The sequence below is a fragment of the Marmota monax genome, unplaced genomic scaffold (genome assembly GCF_021218885.2).
Source record: "Marmota monax isolate L192 unplaced genomic scaffold, Marmota_monax_Labrador192_F-V1.1 WCK01_AAM20220418_F8-fsc00002, whole genome shotgun sequence".
Classification (NCBI taxonomy): Eukaryota; Metazoa; Chordata; class Mammalia; order Rodentia; family Sciuridae; genus Marmota; species Marmota monax.
In genome coordinates, this window is record NW_026693571.1 from 40439589 (window position 1) to 40457770 (window position 18182).

Genomic DNA, 18182 nt, shown 5'->3' on the forward strand with positions numbered 1-18182 from the left:
ACCCACTTAGAATACTTTTCTTTGACTATTTCTTTGAGAAGCTAATTTTTATCCTTTTAGCCTCACCTTTCCAGAAGAACCTCTTCATCATCATTCTATTCAAAATAGCTTCTCAATTACTTCATATATCATTACCTGGTTGTGTAGCACTAATCAGTGTCTGACATTATCTTGTAGAATAATTTGTGTAATAAATGCCATTCTTCTTCACGAGAATGAGAACAGGGACTTTGCTGCTATATTTTAGTGTTTAGCCTAATCCATGATACAAATGTTAAATTCTAAATGAATGGATATCAATAAAATAAATGAATTAATTTAGTAGGGCCATGGGGTTTCCTGAGTAAGGAGGGAAAGTAGTAAACCAGAAGGGACTACCATTTGTTGAACACCTACTGCCAAGCATTGATTTAGGAATTCTTTCATATATTACCCATTTTATTCTTCCACTGTAGATATTTGCCCTACTTTGATGAAACTGAGGCCTAATAAAAATAAGTAATTTGTTCAATGTCACAACTGGCCTAGTAAGTCTTAAAGAGATCTTAACTCATGGTTGATGTCAGATTGAGTTTCTAGTTCCACTGAGGAAGAACCTATTCATCAGCGTCTTCCAAGATAGTCTCAGGTGCCAGTGTTGTGTTCTCCAAGGAGTTGGAGGGAGAAGGAAAATACCACCAGGGACCACAAGGAAACCAAGTCTCCTTAGTCATTAGAGCCATCTCTTGGGCTTTCAGATTCTTAGTAGTTCAGGTTCTACCCCTAATAGCTTCTTTCAGTGAAGAAAAGGTCAGAATTCAATTAATGTATTTAAAAGTTGTTTTGTGAATCTTAAGCAGGGATCAGCAAATGTTGGCCCAAGTGACAAAGAGATTCAGCTACCATGTTTATTTGTTTATTGTCTATGTCTGCCTTAGGCTATATTGGCAGAGTTGAATAATCATGACAGTGACCATGTGGCAAAGCATCCATATATTTAGTATTGGATCTTTTTATTTTCCTTTTCTGAAAATTATTGCAGTATGGTTATACATAACACTGGGGTTCATTTTGACATAATCATACAAACATGGAACATAATTTGCTGCACTTTAGTCCCCAATACTTCTTTTCCTCCCCTCCTCCCTCCCACTCCCTGGTCTTCCTTCCTTTCTTTTTTTTTTAAAAAAAAATATTATATATATAATATTTTTTTAAAAAGATATTACTATAAACATTATATATAGTTAATATTTTTTAGATGTTGATGGACCTTTATTTTATTCATTTATTTATATGTGGTGCTGAGAATCGAACCCAGTATCTCAAACATGCTAAGCAAGTGCTCTACCACTGGGCCACAACCCCAGCCCCCCAGGATCTGGTCTTTTATAGAAAAAAAATTCCAACTTTTGCACTGAAGTATAGTTTACACCAAATCTAAAGCAAACATAAAACAAGTTCTCCCAAAAAGCTAATAATAAAAAAAAATCATAAAATTATAGTGATTAAATCTGTAGCTAACCTTGAACATCTAAGCTAAAGACTGTGCAGCACACAATTCCCTTTCCTGTTCTAAATTCCTGCTTTTTTTGTTGTTGTTGCTGTTGTGTAACTGTTCATTCAGATGGGATAATTGAACAAAATGACTCTTTCGTTTTAATGTGTCTTTGACACATAATGTTGACATTGTGCCATCAAAAAGAACTTGCCACTCATTTCATGGGATCATGTGTGTTATATATTTCAAACCTGTCTCAAAACTGTCTGATCTTTTCAAAGTTTACTTCCCTGTATAATTTAGAATCACCATATGATTGCAGCATTTCTAATTATATTCTCAAATATATTTAGTTAGAATAAAGTCATACTTTATTAATATACAGGGGAGGTGAAATATTTTGTTAAATATCACGCTCAAGCTAAAGCAAGCCAGAAATTGCATATTTACTTCTTAGGTAAAAATAACATAACAACATGTTATCTTTCTTTGATAGGGTCATTCATAGCTCAGAATCACTGCTACAATACTAATAGGAGCGTCAGTCTGAAAAAACCTGGAGTACCAAAGTTATTTTGCTCTGCTGTTCATGAAATCCAGACAGCCTTTCTGCATTTCTCATTGGGGTGATTACCTGGCTGATGTTTGAGCACTTTAGTTGACAGGTGAGCATGTATGAGTGCACTGAACAGGAGAAAGAGTGAAGGAAGTGGAGGTTGAAGGCATTTCTTCATAAGACTGAGAACAAGAACAAACTAGGTGTGAGGAATGAGTAGTTTGGTTGTCTTTCTCCCCCAGCCACCCACCCCCCACTATTGCTGAGCATAGGATCTTACACATAAGAGACCTTCAAAGGGTGGCTGTGAATATATATTTGAATTGAATTCCAGCAAAGGAAAGAACAGAGAGAGAGAGAGAGAGAAAAGAGCTAACCAAGTTATTTTGAGACAGCCATTCAGATTTACTAATATAAAGAAGAGAGTCATTGAGATTTAAGAATTGTAAAAGGAGTTTAAGGTCAGATATACAGAGAGACTTAAATGCCATGACAAGGATTTACCCTGTAGGTGAAAAAATGCATTTAAGAATTTTGTGGATAAAAGTGATATGACTGAAGTTCCAATTTAGGAAGTTGGTTCTAGTGACATCATATAAAGGATTAAATGGAATGGTACAGTTGGTATTGTGAAACCAACTTCTAAGTCTTTTTCAAATATAAAGAAAGAAATATATATGTAGAATTTATGGATTTTTTTATCTGAATAGAAATTAAATGGTATTCTAAAATATTGACTTCCAGATGACTGGAGATAGGAGTGAATTTAAAGGAAATGGGGAAGTCTTAAGGAGGAAAAAGTTCTGGAAGCAAATGACCATAGTCACCCTTGGACAGATTGTTGGTTTGAGACCCAGGTGGTGGAAGTCATCCATTTAAGTTGTAGATGTGGAGCAGAAGTGGCAGACTGGTAGCCAGTGGTCAGCAAAAGCCTACAGAAATGTTCTCTTCATTCAACATGGTGGTTTTCTTTATCTGAAATTATTTTTATTTCATCCTCACAAAATGTAGCTAATAAATTGACTATTATTTTCTCTCCTAGCATTTAGAAAATATTAGGACACTTCTGGCTTACATTGTTACTTTTGAGAAACAGTATCATTCCTTTTTAGTTGGTTTGGTTGCTTTTAACATTTTTCCAACTATAATATTTTGCAGTTTCATTGCAATATGTCTAAAGTAAGAACTTTTTAAATTTCTTCTGCTTGGGCTCAATATTCATCTTGAATCTAAGGATTTATATCTTACATACATTCTGGAAAGTTCTCAAGTATTAAAATTTCGAATTGCCTCTTTTCCATCCTCTCAATTTATTCTTGGTAGAATTCCTCTTTTTTCCTCTATATTCACACAGTACTTCTGAAAACAATTAGGGTGGGGTGTTTCTTCACCTTAAGCAATAATCAAGGGTTTTAGAAGCACTGTGCCAGGATTTGGAGACAAAGACCAATATTATTCTTATTATTTCATAGTAGCTTCTCCCACCGTGTGTGTGTGTGTGTGTGTGTGTGTGTGTGTGTGTGTGTGAGAGAGAGAGAGAGAGAGAGAGAGAGAGAGAGAGAGAGAGAGAGAGAGAGATTGATTGATTGATTTGGGCTGAGAGAGTGAGATTGGCTGTGTGTGCAGCCCAGACCCTTACACATGCTAAGAAGTACATGCTCTGCCACTGAACTACATTCCCAATCCTTGGCCTTTCTTTTATATTTTCCATTTTATATTTATTTCTTATCTGTTCTGACAATTTTTTCATGTTTCTTAGATCACTAATTTTTTTCTTCAGGTATTTAAATCTGCAGTTTTATCAGTCTACAATAAATTCACTGACTTTTCCATTTCTAGAGATTCTGTTTGGTTCTTTATCAGATCAACTTAAAAAAATCAAACCTTATCCCTTTATCTCCTTTGTATATTTTCCTTCCTTGTATGTCTTTAACAACTTAAAACATTATTTTCCCAATTTGAAATTGCTCTTATATGAAGCTCTGTTTTTGTGCTGTCAAAATTTTTTATTTTACTTATTTTATGTATATGTATTAATTTTTGCAGTGCTGGGACTTGAACCCAGTACTCTACCACTGAACTATACTCTCAATCTTGATAATTGTTCATCTTTTTTAATACATTATTTTTTTATTTGTTCTTTTTAGTTATACATGGCAATAGAATGTATTTTGACATCATACATATAGGGAGTATAACTTCCCATTTTTTTTGGTTGTATATGATGTGGAATTACACTAGTCATGTATTCATATATGTGATTCTTTATCTTGATAGTCTTATTTTATTGTGTAGTTTGTAGTTTTGGATTGTGTGATAATCTTCAGGAGAACTACTCTCTCTTAGACTCTTTGATGGCAGTAAGTGTATTTTGCATCTTCCATGTATCACAGCCTAAGATGAGTCTGCATGTAAATTTCAGACTCATTGGTTGTACTTTTAAATCTGTCTATATAAGAGGCAGATATCTGAGCATACATTCCTAGGAAAGGCTTCCCTACATCTAGCCCAAGTCAGGACAGATTGGTTTTCTCTTATACTTTCCATTGTCCTGTCCCTTGAGGTCATGGCTCTTTGACAGGTCCAGCTTTAAGTATGAGGAAATCTTACTTCCACCAACCTAACAAAGGAGCCAAGGTCTCATCTTTTTCTACATGAGCATTAAAACCAAACCAGACTCCTGGGAGACTGAAACTGAGGGGCTGAGGGGAATCCCAGGATTTAATCCTTACCTACCTACCACTGTGTAGTACCTTCCTTCATTTGTTGCTATTGCTTGTTTGTTTGGGGCTCCTGGGGACTTTGCTATTTCTTTCTAATTCAGCATTTATCTAAAAGCTTATTTGTTCCTTTGTAATTGATAGATACAACAACTAAAAACAATGTGGGGTTTGGGGTTGGATCCTGAAACAGAATTAAGCTCTAATCTCTATAGTTTAGTATGTTATTTGCTGGGTTTGATAATAGTACATTGATCATGTAAGTTGTTAACATTAGGAGAAGCTGATTGAGAGGTACACTTGAACTCTCATACTATTGCATTTTTCTGGAAGTCTAAAATTATTTCAAAATAAAGTTCTTAGAAGCACATTTGTTTTATTCACTTCTGAATAACTTGTAATGAGAAGGTTTCCAATATTACACACAGCCCTCCATATCTGCAGTTCTACATCTAGGGGTTCAACAAAGCATGGATCAAAATTCAGGAAAAAAAATGTGTACCAAATATGTACAGACTTTTTTCTTGTCTTTATTCCCCAAAGATTATAACAGCTATTTATATAACATTTACACTGCATTAGTTATTATAAGCAATCTAGAAATGATTTAAAGTATATGGGAAGATATGTGTAATATGCAAATTAATGCCATTTTTAATAAGAGACTTGAACATCTGCAGATTTTGTTATCTTGAGGTTGATAGGGGAGTCCTGGAACCAATCCCCTGTGAATACAGATGAATGACTATATTACTAAAATAAACTACCTAATATTTTAATAAAAGAAGTTACATTAAAAATAATAAAATAAAGATCTTCCTTCTCCAAAATATGGGATTTTTAGCTTCTTTAATTTAAGACTGTCTGATCAAATCCAGGGCTTTATGCTTGCTAAGGAAGTGCTCTACCACTGAGCTACATTTCCAGCCCAGCAATAACATAGTATTTAGTCTTCTCTGGTAAAATTTAAGAAAGCATGTCACAATGGAGGAAAAAAGATAGTTAAGCCAGAAGAACTAGAATTGGCACCGTCATGAAGAAAGCACTAAGGGACAAGTTATAAGACTGTCAAAAAGTTCAAGAAAATATTAACATCAAAATTTACAGCATAGAGGCAGGAGGTCTGAGCCCTACTGTAACCCAACAAGTTCAGGGCCAGTCTGGGCAACTTAGTGAAACCCTGTGTCAATAATAATAATAATAATAATAATGTTATTATTATTATTATTTAGACTTAGAAGAAAATTCCACAGATAATAGTGAGGAACTCTTTTTAAAATTGCTCCCTTAGTATTATTTTTAAAGGTATGTAGGATAGTGTTCTATGGGAAAATATAGTCATCAACACTTTCAAGTGGGGTAGCAATTCAGAAGAGTTGGACTCTGAAATGTTTTTCGAATAACCAATTTATGTCATTTATATTTTTATTTTTACATATGTGTGATACTTAAAATCTATGTCTAAAAAGCCTTGCAAGCTCTTTTAATCATCAAAAAATTCAAATTCTGCCTAAGAAAGCTTTTATATAATTATTTTGCAGCTCTTTTCGTTTCTTAGCAGTACATAAAATAAAAGTCTTAGGTCTACAAAATTAGTATATTTTACTACACGTGGTGTGTTTATATGTGTTCTGTGGATCTTAGCCAAAGGTCGTTGAATCCCTGTAGCTGCCACAGCAGTTTCTAAACATTTTGAACATAGTACCTTTACCTGTGAAAGGCAACACCAGCCAAGTTCCCCTCCCCGTGCCTTCAGCTAAATCATACCAGGTCTGCACCATTGGTTATCTTTATAATCACAAGGTCTTTGTAGCCAGTTATACATTTTTGTTGGGTGTATTTGATAACATTTTTCAAAACATGCTGTCCATGGAGAAGAGAAATAATGAAATAATAAAAGGACATTGAGATAACATGTCTTAAGATGGCTACTTTAATATGTAGCATTATTCACTTATTAATAACTATTTTTGGATCTGAAATTCACTAAATTTTCAAACATCTACCCCTCTATTAGGAATATTGACTGTCAAACCTAGTGTTTAAGAAGATTCATTTATGTTTAAAAAATATAGTTTCTGCTATCATCTTCTGAGTCCCCAGGCCCTCCTTTCCACCGCCTATACACCATCAGATATTTGAACGTTGGATAAAGTTTAATCTGTTTCAGGCTGTGTGCCAGGGATACCAAATGTGGTACACAAAAAGACATCCTCCTGTTAGCCTGAGTGAGAGGAAGGGAACAATTAGATAACACAGTAATGTTTTTAGATGTGTACATAAAAAGCTCTTTTAGAATATATTTTTCTAAATTACTTGACATGAGCATGTGTAAGTTAAACAGGATTTAGTTCTCAGTGTTTTCTTCCTCTAGAGATGTCTTTCCTGGAAGGATGATTAAGTGAAATATAAACACCACATGAAAAGTGGACTGGTTTTCAAACATTTTAGTGATTTGTTTTTTTAAATAAACAACCTATCATTGTTACCTTTAGTGAAAAGTGTCTCTCCTGATTGCTATATAATGGAAAGTGAGTTTTAAATGATTTTATACATTGGTAGTTCAAATGCTTCAGCAATGGTTCTGACTTAGGTACTGAGCACATGTAACTTTTTTGCTAGTCCTTAATCAGCACTCTGTACCCACTGTCCAGAGTGATATGATGCCATACTGTAGATAAAACTCATACTTTGATTTTAAAGTATGATAGTTTAATGGACAATTTTTTTTTACAGTGTGAATTATTTTTTCTCCATTTTTAGAGAGAGATTCAAGTTTTTAAATTTGGGTTTAATAGTACTGCGGATGGAACACTCTGTGGAGCTCAGATTTTAAACAGTGGGTTTCTCTGATGGCAGGCTGTGAATTTAGGGGAATTATGACCTTTCTTTTCACAAGATGTAGGAATTGGAATCTCAGAGGAAACAGCAGCATAGAGTACTATGAAAATCTGAAGGTGGGACTGGGGGAGAATGAGGACTGACTTTCATGTCTGAGTTTGGGGGAACACTCGCTCTTCTTGTGCTGTCTTAAGCTCTTAAATAGCACACCATGGCCTTTCAAAATGAAATAATCTCTCAGTCTAAGCCTTCTCAATATTGCTGCTTCTAAAGTTATCTAAGGGTTATATTGACCATCTTAAATATGTTTATTTGTCTGTGTTGATATTCAATTTGTTATCAACATTCATAACAATATTCTTCATAGAAGAACATGATAGAATTAGCTAAGCCATTGGGACAAACAAATATCCTTCTCTGTGCATTTTATTGGAATGCATTGCTAAAAGTGACTTAGGGTATAAGCAAATTACTTCATTTTGATTCTAGATGCTGAGCTCCTAATAGCTTTTAAATTTATACAGTTTTTGTTTAGCTGTCAAAACATTTAATTATATCATGCCCAAAGGTGTAAAGCTGTCAAATAAATCCAAGTTTAGGCATAAACATGTGCTAAGTTACATGTGCTACTGCACCCTAGTAGTCACTGGGCAGCTTCTGAACCTGTTTTGGGGGAGGGGTGTGCCGAGGAACATTAACTCAGCAGGTACAGAACAACATTGGCCCAATGAATTGATGATTACTTGTAAAACAGCAGGTAGTAATGCCCCCAAGTCTTTGTAATTCCTCTCTTCATAAAATAAAGCAGGCAAGAGAGTGTGTGGATTCTTTGGCTCAGTTTGCATCCTATGAAAGCTGTCTTTTTGAAAAAAAAAAAAAGAAAAGTATTTTTTCTTCCCTTACTTTAACCTTATTCTTTGTTTTCTCGTTAACAACAAATGTACCTCATTCATACGTTATACCCTTCTCTCTTAATCCAAAGTCTTTGCTCTAGGAAAAATGATTCCAGGAGCACTTATAAAGGAAGACTTGTAAACTGATCAACAATTAGTTGCTTTAGGTTTCAAGTTTTCTATGTAAAACATTTTTAAAAGAAAGATAAACTTTTTAAATGTTAATTTTCATCAGTACTGGTTATTCCATACATAAAAATTTTTAGTATTTGATGACATTATTTGGAGGTAGATTGTTAGCGAAAATACTGATGCAGACTTCACTAATGCAAAATTCACTAAGAGGTAGGGGAGTAAAGTAAATTAGTTCTACTTTGAAGCTTTTATTTTCTTCCCCTTTCAAAATGAATGGGAAGGCCCTTGAGAGGCCCTTGAATGAAAGCTGCTTTTCATTAGTGCTACCAAATACCTACTTGAAAGAGTGGAGTTCTGACTGAACACCCACACAAGAGAAAGGGAAAGCTTCCTTTTCTACTGGAGGACCATCAGCTAAATAGCTCTTGGCTTCTCTTTTCCAATCAGGTGGTTTCACATCAGAGTTAATTACTCCAGTCATTTATTCTAATCACCCTCCTCTTATGGCTAGCTGCATTCTGTCATGGGGTGGCATCGTTTGAAGCCAGTTAAGTTTGAAAACCACTGCAGGGTACTTGAGGCTCATTAGTGAGGCCTATCCATGCCTGGCTTTGGATTTGCTCCCTGATTAACTCTGCATCTCCCTGCCTCACCACCCCCAGCCCTCTCCCAGCCCCCACTCCTCAGTGCAAAACAGGAATGTTTCAATTAACTCTTGCCATGCTGCTTGTCTTTTCACCTACATATTTAAGATAAATTTAAGAGCCTAAGTTGCTACTAATATATTTGATTCTGACCTTTTAACTATATCCTGAGTTGGTTTTAACTGCCTTGGTACCCAGAAAAGTTGTGTTTTTGAACAACAAAGAAGGAAAATGATGATCTCCGCCGAATGAATACATTCATGTCCTTGATCCAGTTCTCCAAACCTAACAAGGATAACGATTCCAACTCTGAATTTAGTAGTATTTCAGTGTGTTTTACCAGGGGTTGTCTGAAAAGCTTTAAAGAAAATCTCAAGAGATTTATTCCTTTGGCATCCTTGTTTCTTATCAGTTATAGTATTTAATAAAAAAGCATTTGTCACGGCTGGAATTGTGGCTCAGTGGTGGAGTGCTTGCCTGGCATGTGTGAGGCACTGGGTTCAATTCTCAGCACCACATAAAAAGATAAATAAATAAAATAAAGGTACTGTGTCCATCTACAACTAAAAAAAAGCATTTGTCAAAAGGCGCATTTAAAAAATGTTAGAATCACAAAAGCAAATAATGTTTGTTATATCATTTTAAAACTAAAAGAAAAACATGTAGTCAGTGTCCTGAGTAGATAGTTTGTGCATTGTTGTTACCTGCAAGTATTTAAAACATTTTCCAAAGATTAACAAAGATGCTGGGCACAATGGCACATGCCTGTAATCGAAACCCCAGCTACTTGGGAGGCTGAGGCAAGAGGATTGCAAGTTCGAGGCCAGCCTCATCAACTTAGCAAGACCCTGTCTCAAAATAAAAAGGACTGGGAATGTAGCTCAGTGGCAAAGTACTCTTAGGTTCAATCCCTCGTGCCCCCCACCAGATTAATAAAAAGCATATAACCAGTAGATTAAATGAAAATGTTTATTGAAGTAGAAAATAAGGGACATTTTCTCTGTTCTTTGTACACAGCAGTTTCATTTAGAACCTATGAACAACTTCATTTATGAACAAATAGTTCATGTGTCAAAACAAAATATAGAAATTAAAATACATAAAATCTTATATAAGTTGCTGATGTTCATTGATATTTAGAAATTAGAAGAATGAACTTTTTTAAAATTTTCTTTTCAAAGTAGTTTTTTGCTTAATGGATTACAGTCTTCTGTATCAAAAGTCTTTGAATCTAGTAACCAACAAAAACATTGCCATTCTCTATCGTGATCTGAAGGCTAATTTAAAAAATTTAGATTCTCCCAGTTAACATGCATTAATATAAATTATTACAGGGTATACATTAATATATAAATATCCATTAATATAAGTGAATATAATTTAATGAAAAATGATATAAATTTCTTATTCAATTGAATAAGTATTTTATTACATGTATACTATGTGTTCCATTCCAAAGATACAGGTATAACCAATGCCTTCTATAAATTCATATCCTAGGAAAGAAGACAGAAAAGTAAACTGTAACACAAGGTGAAAATATTAGTTTTAAAAAGATAACCTGTCAGTGCAAAAACCAGTGAAAAAGCAGTCAAACCTGTAAATAATGCCTCTCAATTGACATGGCGCATTGATTTGGTTCCACTCTGTAATGCTTATTACTAGTGTTTCTAAGTTATGTATATAAACCAATTGTGAATAATTCTTGTATGAAATGGTTTCATATTTTTAGAACTTTCACGAATACCACATTTGGGGGGGCGGTCATATACCATTCTGTATCCGAATTATTCAAAAGAATGTGTAGTGGTTAATAGCATAGCTCTAAGAGTCAAACAGCTCTGGGCTCCGGTTGTAACTGTGACATTTACTAGCTGTGTGACATCAGGCAATTTACTTAAGCATTCTAAGCTTCATTTGTAAAACAGCTTTTTAAAGTGTAGTGCTTATCTCCTAGGATTATTGTGATGATCAAATAAAACAATCCTTGTAAAACATTTAGCACAGAACTGGGCACATCATAAGCATTCACCAAATGTTAGTTTCACTGTTATCGTGTTGCTGTTCTTTTTTAGTTGGTCAGTACATTTCCCCAGGCTGATCTCCACATGCATTTTTCTTGCATAATGCACGTCTGTCTTTGTACTTTGTTGAGTGTATTATTGATGTTATTTGCATCCATCTTGTGGACGTTGTTGAAGAGAAAATAAAAGCTTGAAATATGATACTTTAATATCCACTTTACTTTTTTTCCCATGTAATCATCCTACCTCAAATTTGATTATATGGTTAACAAATTGTAGGTCTCTCATTTGCAGTGGCTGGAAATCACAGAAATTCTTCTCGTTTTTCTTGCACTGTATCAACTGGATAAAGTTTCTGTGGTCGAGTTCATGCTTCTTATACAATGTTGAAAGTACAAGTGCTTCAGCATAGACCTTGAATTGTGTTAAATCAGAAGAATTTCTTAAATGTCATTCATTTGATAGACATTTATTAAGGCCTTACTGGATAATTAGATGTGTGATCACAGAATTGGAAGAATATGAAACCTGCCCTTTGGGGCTGTCATTATGAGGAGCAGACCCGACCAGATAGTAACTAATTAGAGAAATAGATTAAGTGATATATTCATTTATTCATTCAATAAATGCTTTGTAGATGTCTACTATATACATGTCATATAGTAGAGACAGTATATAGTACCTGCAGTTTGGAATTTATTGTTTAGTAAGGGAGATTAACAACAGATAAATGTACAGCTTGTGATAACATGTAATGTAACAAATAATAAAATAATACTTGTGTTATTTACCATGAAAGAGAAGCAGGGCTACTTTGCAGAAGTGGTTCCCAAAAAGTGATTTCTGGACCAGTGGCATCATATCACCTAAGATTTTATCATAAAGGCAAAATTCTTGGGATCCTAATTCTAATGAAATTCTGTGAATGGGAGCCAATGAATCCAGGTGACTTTCATGCATGTTAAAGTTGGAGATTCACTGCTGGGAAGGAAACCATGGAAAAGGTTTTTGTTGTTCTTGTAATTTTTTTTTTTTTTTTGATACCAGGGATTGGACCTAGGAGCACTTAACCACTGAGCAACATCTCTAGTCCTTTTAACTTTTTTTTTTTTTTATCTTGAGACAGGGTCTTGCTAAATTGCTTAGGGTCTTGCTAAGTAACTGACACTGACCTTGAACTTGAGATCCTCCTGCCTCAGCCTCCATAGTTACTGAGATTATATGCATGCACCACCTTTCCCTAACCCATTGAGAAGAGCAGTCACTTCAAATTCAGTGGCGATTAGTGGGATCAACGGGAGGAGGGATCAAAGGGGAAATTTTAAAGAAAGAGAACAGTATGGATACTGTTTGAATCATTGGGCCAAGAAATAATGAAGTATGAAACAAAAAGAAGGAAAGAATTTCTAAGATAGTTAGCAAGCTTATTGTCTGATTGGGTAACATTTTGGTGTATGAGAAGAAAAAGAAATGAAGAGGACCAATACATTTCTTACTTGTTTTTCTGGATGAAAGAATTAATTCAGGACCAAAAAAGTGGGGGAAATTATCCATCTAATTTTTTTTTGTTGTTGTTATATTAAGTTTTGAGCTACCTGAAGCACACCAAAAGTCGTCTACTAGACAGTTGACATTTTGGATGCCATGGTGCCTGGAGCGAAGGGAGGAAAGATGAGCATCTGCTGGACTTATACCTTAGCAAAACATTTTCAGTGGTGTGCCTAGAACAGAAAATGAGAATTCAGTTAAGAGGTAAACGAAACTGCTCTTTTTCATGGCATCTTGTGGACGATCAGCTGTACCAAGATGAAGCGGAACATCTCCTTCCCAGCCACTGGCTGCCAGAAACTCATTGAAGTGGACAATGAACGCAAACTTGGTACTTTTAATGAGAAGCGTATGGCCACAGAAGTTTCTGCTGACGCTCTGGGTGTAATGAAAGGGTTATGTGGTCCGAGTTAGTGGTGGGAACGACAAACAAGGTTTCCCCATAGAGCAGGGTGTCTTGACCCATGGCGCGGTTCACCTGCTACTGAGTAAGGGGCATTTCTGTTATGAGCCAAGGCCAACTGGAGAGAGAAAGCGCAAATAAGGTTGCATTGTGGATTACAATCTGAGCATTCTTAACTTGGTTATTGTATAAATAAATAAATAAATAGATAGATAGATAGATAGATAGATAGATAGATAGATAGATAGAAGAATATTCCTGGACTCACGGGTACTACTGTCATCTACTGGACCCAAAAGAGTTAGTAGTATCTGCAAACTTTTCAGTCTAAGGAAGATGATGTCCATCAATACGTTGTCAGAAAACCCTTCAACAAGGAAGGCAAAAAACCCAGGACCACCAAAGCACCAAAGATTCAGCTTCTCATTACTCCAAGTGTCCTGTAACACAAGCACCAGATTACTGCTCTGAAGAAACAGCGTACTAAGCAGAATAAGGAAGGCTGCAGAGTATCGCCAAACTTTGGGCCAAGAAAATGAAAGAAGCCAAAGCAAAAATGCCAGGAAGAGATCACTAAGAGACACAGGCTTTCCTCTCTGAGAGCTTCTACTTCTGAGTCCAGTCAAAATGAAGAATTTTCAAGAGTAACAAATAAGATCAGACCTTCAAAAACAAAACAAAAAAAAGGTCAAGAAAGATGGTTTACTTAATTCCACTTCTTTTAAGAAATTTATATTATTGATCTTATATTGCCTATATATTCATGACTGTGTAAAAATAAATAAGATTGATCCTATAAACTAGCCATTATTCTATTGATAATGCAGAAAGAACCAGATCCATAATTTGCTGTGATTTAGAGAATCTTAAGAGTATTATTACAAATGTTAAGAAATCTCTTCAAATGGACAAAGAGACTAGTTCATCTGCTACTAAAACGAGATGCATTTTATGAGGGTTATGAACAGTGTCCACATTGTCTACAGATTTCGTATATCTGACTTTCAGAAAAGATTACGTCCCACTATGCCCAGTTATAGTCTGTGGTTATCAGTAGTTCTCTTTTTTAGTTGTAGATGGATGTGATACTATTTATTTGTTTGTTTTATGTGGTGCTGAGGATCAAACCCAGTGCCTCACATATACTAGCAAGTGCTCTACCACTGAGCTACAACCCCAGCCCTGCAGTAGTTCTCAGTGTGAATAGCTGATAGAGCTCAGTAGCCAATATGTAAGAATTCTAACCCAGGACTCTTTAAGGATAGCAGATTTGCAGAAGAAAGACCTCACAGTTGGTAGTTTTAGCCCTTTTAACTTTATTGTTAAAAGAAGGTGATCATAGTGCCATCTTTCAAATGCTGCCACATTTCTTCTGAGATCTGTAAGTAGCTAAAGAACATATATTGTAAAATATTATATCTGCTTCAGTCTTGAAGACACTAGATTTCTGTTGTCTTGTCTCAAGGTCTAGCTATTCTTCATGGTACTGAGAATTGTAATGACATCTTCGAAACTATATTGAGGGCTAGGGCTGTAACTCAGAGGCAGAGCGCTTGCCTAGCATGTGTGAGGCACTGGTTTCAATCCTTAGTACCACATAAAAATAAACAAAATAAAATAAAGGCATTCTGTCCATCTGCAACTACAAAAATTTTTTTTAAAACTATATTGAGGATCATTTTAGTCTAGCAGGTACTTTGTGCTTTGTAAGGTTTTTTTTTGTTTTTAGTAGAAGATGTATTTTGAAAGTAAGAAATATTAACTACTATGTTCTATTTTGTATCAAAATCTGGTTCAGATTCAGTGTTCAAAACTGAATAAAGCCTCACTGTTTAATTTATAACTGTTAGTTACATGTGGCTGTTGATCACTTGAAATGTGGCTAGTCTAAGTTATACTGTATACCTCTATAAAATAGTAAAATGATAATAAAAAATAATAAAATGAATACCAGATTTTTAATATTTAATATAAAATAATAATTTTATGTTAATTGCATGTTAAAGTGATATTTTTATATTCTCGATTAAGTTTGTTGCTCAAATTGATTTGCCTGTTTCTTTTTAAAATGTAGCTAACAGAAAATTTTATATTATATATGTGGCTTACATATATTCCTACTGGATAGCACTGGGATGAAGTCTTGGTGGTCTTTTGTTAACTAAAAATGGGGGTGGATAAGGCATGCCAATACTGAGCATGAACATACTTTAGTTGTATTTTAATATTGAAACAGTATACAAACTTCTGTTATAGTTTTTAGCCTTAGATCCTAAACAAAGGCTTAGGATTGATTTCAAGTCTATTTTTAAAAGTTCACAACATGAACACTAAATTCCAAACTCAACCCATCTTCTGCCATCTAAACTGTTTCTACTCCAGTGTGCTAAAGCCTAAAGTTGAAACCAGGCTGTCATCTCAGATTCCCCTTCCTTCACCCCTCACAACAGTACTGAGATATCAGTAATAACATCTTAAACCTTTCTGAAACTCTCCCTTCTTCTCCTTTACCACTGCCGTTTTCTTAAGGCTTTCAGTTCCTCTCCCCTAGACTATTGTAGTCATCTTAGAGCTAACCTTGCCTTCTTTATCCCCTACAAAGGTACTTTTCATCTCAGAATCAAGCCCCACACAGGACACATAGTCGTCATCAGTCAGTGTTTGTTGAATGAATGGCCGAGAGAACTGTTAATGTTAATCAGTAGTTGCAAAGTGAAAAAGATCTTTAGTTTTACGTTATGTACATTATGTAACTGCATACACAAAGGAAACACAGATATAATTTGAACCTCTGACTAAATTTATCAATGCTTTAAAAATATTCTACAACTTTTGCATTTATTGTCTTTAACTCAGGTTTTTCTTTATTGGATCTTCTTGGAAATGATGATATAATAAATGTTCTGTATTTCCATGGAATTTGATTTGCCAGCACAGGTTTATGGCGGTCAGTCCAGGGAATCATTGGTGCCATGCAGACAGCTCCTTGTTTTTGTCTGGAGTCCCCATGGGATTAAAGTACATCTGGCAATAAGTAGGGACTCTGGTCTGGCCATCTTCAAAGGCAGGAGGCTGCTAGTATTTATCAGATCTATGTGGATAAGCCAATGGGGAAAGATTACATTTTTTTTTAATTTTGTTTTCCTTCCTTTTGTAACTTACTCTAAAATAAACCTCCAGGAGTTTATGTACCAAATTAATACATTTTTGATGGTTGTTAAAAAGGAAACCTATTTATTTTTGTAAATGTAAGTGGATAATTGAGATTTTTAGATTAATATATTTTTGTAATCAGTTTATCTTTGTATAATAGCTATGTACAATCTTCAAAATTAATTTCCTAGGGATACTTTATTAATTTTTTTGGATTTGAGCATTCATGTTTATCTGTTTTAAACATCTTATGTCTGTAGGTACTAGGACATTGTGTTTGGCATTTGCAAACTTTTATTTATCTGTGTGGGAAACTTACCCAAAATTTCTTTCTGAGGAGAATCTTGGACCTGTATTGACATGGGCCACTACCTTTTCTTTCATTTGATGCTCCTCACATTTTTAAAAGGTTATTAAACCTTGTGGCTTGGTTTACCTCTTGCTGAAACACGTGGCCCTTCATTTAGCTGACAAAATAAAATGGCTGCATTCCAGGCACTTGTCATGAAGTATAATCTAGAACCTACCATTCAAAGCCTCCCCAAGAGGAATAATGTTTACTCAGGATTGCCTAAAGAGTCTCTAGTCTCTTCATTTGTCTATACCTTAAATCTGTCCCAGGATTAAGTAAGTCCCTCTGCTAGTCACATACCTGGATTCCATCATATTGCCGAGGGAGGAATTTCTTATCTCAGGAACAGAAATAATGTGTTTTCCAGACCATCTGGTTTGTTTTTACATTATGGTCATTTCTGACTTATAATTGTTTGTGTTTCTTTCTTTATGTTGCCTGCTAGAAAGCTTAGCACCAAATACATGGCTCACCTCTAACAGTCTATAGAATTTCCCTGTGCAACACCTTCTTCTTATCCTTATTTTTGCTTACCTAGCTTCATTTTTGTTAAATGTCACTTACCAAATATACACATTATTGCAAGTTTTACAAATTATTTTCTGAACAAAGACTCATAAAATGCAGACAGTAAATAAAAGACTGGTATAGTTGTTCCCATCCATTCTTAACATACTAGAATTTAATATACCTCTCTATTCCTGTGTGTGTTGTACTACAACTAGTTTAACATATCTGTGTGTTATGAATTCCTAAATTTTAGATTAAGAATGACCTAAGGTTGAAATGTTAATTAAATGTTTTAATGTTCTATAGTTCTAAAGAAAATAGTGGGATAAAATGTCAGCATACAGGAGTATTTTAAACATTAAAAAAAAATCATCTCTCTGAAAAGGAGGGTAATTGTACAAGTTTGCCTAATCCTTTTGATCTTGGCACACAGCAATACAGACTTCAGTTGAGATTAAAACTATGAATTTCAAAGGAAACATGGCCTTCAGTGTGTAAAATATATAACAGCTGGTTGACTAGTCCATTTAAAACTACACAATAACAATCGTAGACACAGTGATTCCCTGCCAAAAGATGCACGAGTGCTTGATGGGTATATCAAGATGTGATACTAACACACACTTTTCTCTAGTAATGATATAAATGTAGAAATGAACTGTGTACTGCCTGCTCCAAAAATCTCTCATCTGCCCAACAGTTCAAGGGCAGTTTAGAAGGAGAGAACTCCTTTTAGTGATTTCTCTATCTGCTTCTCGGGCTGAACTTCAGTGTGTTATTGACTAAATTTCATTTTTTAAAACTGTCACAGATATATTATTTTTATTGTTAGCATCCCACAATTTTTTTCTCTAAATCTTTGATCCCTTTTTTCTCTTTTTTGGCCTTTCTTTGTGACTTACTGGTCTTAAATGTCATCGCTT

At 34.8% G+C, this 18182-nt stretch overlaps 1 protein-coding gene and 1 pseudogene across 5 annotated transcripts in view; both read left to right on the forward strand.

The window, feature by feature from the left end:
- Positions 1 to 18182, forward strand: part of Lrba (LPS responsive beige-like anchor protein) — a 728436-nt gene that overhangs the window by 619179 nt on the left and 91075 nt on the right. The window lies entirely within an intron of this gene.
- Positions 10592 to 15106, forward strand: LOC131424711 (small ribosomal subunit protein eS6-like; annotated as a pseudogene).